General features: G+C 38.2%; 1 protein-coding gene across 2 annotated transcripts in view; it reads left to right on the top strand.

The window, feature by feature from the left end:
- The first annotated feature begins 916 nt into the window (after window positions 1–916).
- The window catches only part of adgrl3.S (adhesion G protein-coupled receptor L3 S homeolog), a 1,276,319-nt gene continuing 1,270,312 nt past the window's right edge, over window positions 917–6,923 (top strand). For both annotated transcript variants that reach the window (XM_041579809.1, XM_041579790.1), the window contains exon 1: window positions 917–1,653. The gene's annotated coding sequence lies outside the window, so the exon portion shown is untranslated. The remainder of the gene's footprint in view (window positions 1,654–6,923) is intronic.

The following is a 6,923-nucleotide window of genomic DNA, read 5'->3' as shown; positions in this document are numbered from 1 at the left end:
GTCTTTCTGATGGGAGCACTGGGGTGCGGCTATCCTGTGTGTATGATATGGAGTTGTCCAGGAAAGGAAAATCCAATACAATTTGACCTTTTTCAACTTTTCTGAGACATTGTAATCTAGATATCAGATCAATACAAGAAATAAAGTTTGGACAAAGTGTCTTGAAAGCAGTCCAATCAGTCAGAGAGCAGAAATCTTTTTTCATGCAACATCATTGTTTTTACTTTTCTAATCCTTAACACTCCAATAAAGATTGCTTGGTTAAGTCCATCGCGAATGATGCCATATTAATCGGGGGAAAAAATTAACATCATATGTACCAAAGTTTTCTTTATCCTGGTTTATAGATGGTGTAATTTACAAGACCCTCCCTAAGTAAGCTCAATCATTAAGATAAATACATAGGGGGAGGGAAATAGACTATATAGACTACAGCTAGATTTAGTTGCAAGGAATGTGTTCTGTCCAATCAGAGGTGGTGGTGGAGGTTACCCTCTTGTACATTATGCCACATATTTACCAGGAAAATACAATTTTGGTAAGCATGATATTCATTTTCTCTTTTATTACAAAAAATATAAATTGTTATAAAAGGGCTAAGTTGGGTTTTATATATCCTTTTCTTATAAACTGTAATATATTGTTTAGTAGGTAGCTTTGCAGAGCCTTACATTACAGAGTGCTAGGTGGAGTGTAAGCATGATTTAATTTTCTCTTAAATTCCAAAAAATTCTAAATTGTTACAAAATGCCTGTTAGCATAAGCAAAAATTAGATTTTGTATCTCCTGTTCTTGTAAACTAGTATAAACAATTTGATGGGTAGCCTTCTCCGATTTGTGCTGCTGAGACTGCACCACGCATTATAGTGTGCTAGGTGGAGCTGTAGAGCTTGTGACCGCAGATTTATGTTAAAAAGCCTTTTGTTCTCATCTGCTTCCCTGGCGCTGTCAGCTGAGCTGCTGGTAGTAACTGAATCGGCTGTGAATATTTTTCATTGTTATGGAAAGCATTCAGTTTTAAAATCCAATTTCTTTACTAACCGTTAGTTCTGGCTGTTTACATTTTCTCAGGATCTCTGTATCATCTGAAATCTGGATTGGTGATTCATTCATGATTCAACTGTCTATGCCTGTACAATCACAAGGCATTTTCTAAGGCTCATCATTATTGGACACTCTGTGGAAAAAGAGAACAGAAGCATCGACATATCAAAGCCAGCAGTACCCTTTGAATTTATATCGTCAGAGGCTTGATCAAACTGGATAATAAGGAATCCAAATGCATAATGCATTAATCATATTATTTTTCAGAGAAGATGTAAAATGAAACAAAAATATTAGCATTAAAGGTATGTGTTCTGCCAATGGATTAGCTGCCAATGAAGAAATAAATTTGGGATTGAATCTAATTTACTTTGGAGTACTTCCTACCTGGGATTTATATTAGGACAATTCGATTTTAGAAACAATTCGGGAAAAAAATTCTAGTAGCAAAAGAAGGATACATCACATAATGTAAATACTTATATTTGTGATTTGGCCTGCTCTTTTTTTTTGCACCCGCCCTGAATTTCTATGACAAAGCTCACAAGGTATATCAACGCTGGTTGCTAAGATGCAGAGCGAGTCATTTGAAGAAAACAGATTGAAAAGGTAATAGTCTTATGCTACAGCTATATGATATTGGTTTGCAAAGTAAAGGTGTAAAAATCATATTTTCTAGGATATGATTAATGCTTACAAAAACCTTACATTGTTGCTGTTGTGTGTTATTACAGAGCTAGATGTGTAGTCATCATTATCTTCCCTTTCCCCTCCTTTCTGTTTATGTGTACAAAAATTTAGATGAGTTGCAAAATGGATGGTCACATAATAAGACTTCTGGGTTAAAGTAGTCTATTTGATAAGATGAAGCTTGTTTAAATAAACCATGGTAGCATTTTTTAATTAGTCCTAAAATGCAAGGCCAATGCAAATATATTTCGTGCAGTTGACCGAATAGAGGAGATAATACTAAAGGGGATATAGATATATATATATGTATATATATATATATATATATATATATATATATATATATATATATATATATAAAATCAGGGGCAATTCTAGTCCTAGTGTTGCCCGAGGTTGTGTACGTGATGCCACCTCCTTGCCCACCTTTACATAGCTGGTCGGGGGGAGGCGCGGGGGGGTGCATCTCTAGCTCAGAGTCAGAGCCTGGCCCTGCGCCAGCCTGAGCGGAGCAGATAACATCAGCAGCACAAAATTATGCAGGCTCCTGCATGCTAAACTTGCCTGCATGCTGAATTGGCAACTGATTGGCTGAATACCAGCAAACATTAAGCCCTGGACCTGACAAGGCACAGGATGGCAGCCGCAGTAGCTGATAGTGTCCACAGGAGGCGCAATTGTAACAGAAGTAGTAAATGTCACACAGTCTTTTTGTTTAGCACCTTGCTCTGGTGTCGCTTAACATATTTGTTTATTATAGTACGAAGCTCAGCTGACATAGTGGCACTCCTGCTGGTTATTTATAGTTTGCCTCCTGAGACAAGATTTTCAAGTCACCTCATTCTAGACGATTATATAGAAGAGGCCATATATATATATATATATATATATATACATACATACACACATATATGTATAATATCTGACATTTGAAAAACTGAAAAGGGGACATAATGAACTAATGAGCATAGTGCTGTGGATAAATTCTTGGCCATGCCCACTTTGTAGCTACACCCTGCCTAGTTCATAAAAAACACATATTTTTAGTTGATTGCAACTTTCCACTCCAGGCAGCCATGCTTTATATAGTGAGTATATATGATATATGATATATATATATATATATATATATATATATATATAGTCCTCCAAGAAGCCAGCACTCTCGAAAAATAGCTTTTGAACGCCTGGGTGCAGCATCGACAATTTCGAACTCCACATGCACAAATAAGATCCGCACTCACAGGACTTATGAAAATTATAGAAAATTTATTGCAAGAGTCTAACGTTTCGACCTCATCCGAGGTCTTTTTCAAAGTAACAAATACTAACACACAAATGCTTTAAGTACCTAGATTGGCGGGAAAAACCGGTACTTGGCCAATTAAAGATGACGTGTCCACCTCATCATTAAAGCACGAAAAATATACATATCCCAGTCAACATAAATAATAAAAAACATTACACAAAAATAAAATACAGTATAACAAAACCCACACACTAATACAATGTTAAAAACAATTAAAACCAAATATTCAGTAACATTATATATCACTTCCCACTTGTTGCCATAATTGCTACATAGCTGTTACTTGTTACGAAAAATATAAGTTTGAAGAAGAGTGGAAGGTCTGTTCAGGGGTTCCAGCTACGTTTGTAATTTGATGTTACTATTCTAATATCTGAAACTGGATAACAGCACTAAATTACTGTAAAATTCTAATGGCCGTCATATAACCCATCTCTCTACCGCTCAGTGTCATTCCAGCCCAAGGGCTCGCCCACCATCAGTAATTTATAGTGAGGACATAGAAAATGTATCTATCATAAATATACTTATTATTAATTAGTATGCACTAATGGGTCAGTACCATACCAAATAAGGGGACATATGTTTATTCAAACCCAGTGACCTATATCTACATGACATGATGTTCAAACAAATACTCACTCTATATGTGTGTCAGGCAGTATATATCTATTACACCAACGATCCTCCGTGTAAACCCATACTCGGATTAAAAAATCAATAAAATATCATTGTGCAGTTAAAGATATATTCATAAATGTGAATGCCCCAACTCATATAATTTAATCAATAACGCTCCTCGGTGTGTTACAATAATAATCAATAGAAATATGTTAAATAAACTAATAAACCTAAAAATGGAAAAATGAATAAACAGTAAAGGGAAAAAATAAAGGGAATAAAGTATATGGAGTAAAGGGAAAAAAATATATTTAATATGCCCCTAGTGTCCAAAATCCATAATCCCGATCGTGATAAATTAATCAATCTTCATTAGCCCCAAAATGTCAAAAGATGAATGAAAAAAGTCATACTGTAATAGGTATAGATCCGAAAACAGAATGTCCTCTGCTCGGCTGCTGACTCCCCCCATAGATGAATCAGATAACAGTGGATGTTCCTCTTCAATCAATTATAACACGGCAAAGACACATCGCGGCGAGGAGAGCACAACACCCACCCCCGCAAGCGGGCGCATCCGGAGGGACACAGCGCAGCAGGGTCAGGCCCAACGCGGGAGCAGCCGCAGGAGGCCGCTGCACCGCAAGACAACCACAGCGCTGGCCATCGGCCATCTGCAGGACCAGGCCCCCCGTTGGTAAGTGTCCACATATTTAAAAATTTAATTTGCTAACTGCTCTCAGTCCAGACCACCCCTCCAACCGCGGATAGTGGATGTAGTAAGATCATGCTGGCGGCTCTCGGTCCGGATCACCTATCCAGCTGCGGGCAATAGATGTAATTAAAACATGCTTACGGCACTCCATCCGGATCACCTCTCCAACTGCGGGTAGCAGGTGTAGTGAGAAAATGGAAAAACTCACAGACAGTTCCATGTATCGAGTAGCAAGTCCCCTTTACAGACCATTAGAGACCTCTGGGAGCAATCTCGGAACGTCAGTCCAAATTGTGTTAACCAAGCAAATCCAAGTATTAGCATTTTGGTAAATTCATTGGTTTTCATATTTCAAAACTCACGGGTGCAAGGCTTAAATTAATCCAATACAGTCCTCCAAGAAGCCAGCACTCTCGAAAAATAGCTTTTGAACGCCTGGGTGCAGCATCGACAATTTCGAACTCCACATGCACAAATAAGATCCGCACTCACAGGACTTATGAAAATTATAGAAAATTTATTGCAAGAGTCTAACGTTTCGACCTCATCCGAGGTCTTTTTCAAAGTAACAAATACTAACACACAAATGCTTTAAGTACCTAGATTGGCGGGAAAAACCGGTACTTGGCCAATTAAAGATGACGTGTCCACCTCATCATTAAAGCACGAAAAATATACATATCCCAGTCAACATAAATAATAAAAAACATTACACAAAAATAAAATACAGTATAACAAAACCCACACACTAATACAATGTTAAAAACAATTAAAACCAAATATTCAGTAACATTATATATCACTTCCCACTTGTTGCCATAATTGCTACATAGCTGTTACTTGTTACGAAAAATATAAGTTTGAAGAAGAGTGGAAGGTCTGTTCAGGGGTTCCAGCTACGTTTGTAATTTGATGTTACTATTCTAATATCTGAAACTGGATAACAGCACTAAATTACTGTAAAATTCTAATGGCCGTCATATAACCCATCTCTCTACCGCTCAGTGTCATTCCAGCCCAAGGGCTCGCCCACCATCAGTAATTTATAGTGAGGACATAGAAAATGTATCTATCATAAATATACTTATTATTAATTAGTATGCACTAATGGGTCAGTACCATACCAAATAAGGGGACATATGTTTATTCAAACCCAGTGACCTATATCTACATGACATGATGTTCAAACAAATACTCACTCTATATGTGTGTCAGGCAGTATATATCTATTACACCAACGATCCTCCGTGTAAACCCATACTCGGATTAAAAAATCAATAAAATATCATTGTGCAGTTAAAGATATATTCATAAATGTGAATGCCCCAACTCATATAATTTAATCAATAACGCTCCTCGGTGTGTTACAATAATAATCAATAGAAATATGTTAAATAAACTAATAAACCTAAAAATGGAAAAATGAATAAACAGTAAAGGGAAAAAATAAAGGGAATAAAGTATATGGAGTAAAGGGAAAAAAATATATTTAATATGCCCCTAGTGTCCAAAATCCATAATCCCGATCGTGATAAATTAATCAATCTTCATTAGCCCCAAAATGTCAAAAGATGAATGAAAAAGTCATACTGTAATAGGTATAGATCCGAAAACAGAATGTCCTCTGCTCGGCTGCTGACTCCCCCCATAGATGAATCAGATAACAGTGGATGTTCCTCTTCAATCAATTATAACACGGCAAAGACACATCGCGGCGAGGAGAGCACAACACCCACCCCCGCAAGCGGGCGCATCCGGAGGGACACAGCGCAGCAGGGTCAGGCCCAACGCGGGAGCAGCCGCAGGAGGCCGCTGCACCGCAAGACAACCACAGCGCTGGCCATCGGCCATCTGCAGGACCAGGCCCCCCGTTGGTAAGTGTCCACATATTTAAAAATTTAATTTGCTAACTGCTCTCAGTCCAGACCACCCCTCCAACCGCGGATAGTGGATGTAGTAAGATCATGCTGGCGGCTCTCGGTCCGGATCACCTATCCAGCTGCGGGCAATAGATGTAATTAAAACATGCTTACGGCACTCCATCCGGATCACCTCTCCAACTGCGGGTAGCAGGTGTAGTGAGAAAATGGAAAAACTCACAGACAGTTCCATGTATCGAGTAGCAAGTCCCCTTTACAGACCATTAGAGACCTCTGGGAGCAATCTCGGAACGTCAGTCCAAATTGTGTTAACCAAGCAAATCCAAGTATTAGCATTTTGGTAAATTCATTGGTTTTCATATTTCAAAACTCACGGGTGCAAGGCTTAAATTAATCCAATACAGTCCTCCAAGAAGCCAGCACTCTCGAAAAATAGCTTTTGAACGCCTGGGTGCAGCATCGACAATTTCGAACTCCACATGCACAAATAAGATCCGCACTCACAGGACTTATGAAAATTATAGAAAATTTATTGCAAGAGTCTAACGTTTCGACCTCATCCGAGGTCTTTTTCAAAGTAACAAATACTAACACACAAATGCTTTAAGTACCTAGATTGGCGGGAAAAACCGGTACTTGGCCAATTAAAGATGACGTGTCCACC

This window comes from Xenopus laevis, chromosome 1S, assembly GCF_017654675.1.
Source record: "Xenopus laevis strain J_2021 chromosome 1S, Xenopus_laevis_v10.1, whole genome shotgun sequence".
NCBI classification, from domain to species: domain Eukaryota; kingdom Metazoa; phylum Chordata; class Amphibia; order Anura; family Pipidae; genus Xenopus; species Xenopus laevis.
The sequence above is the reverse complement of the archived record's forward strand: the minus strand, read 5'-3'. Positions and strand labels throughout refer to the sequence as shown.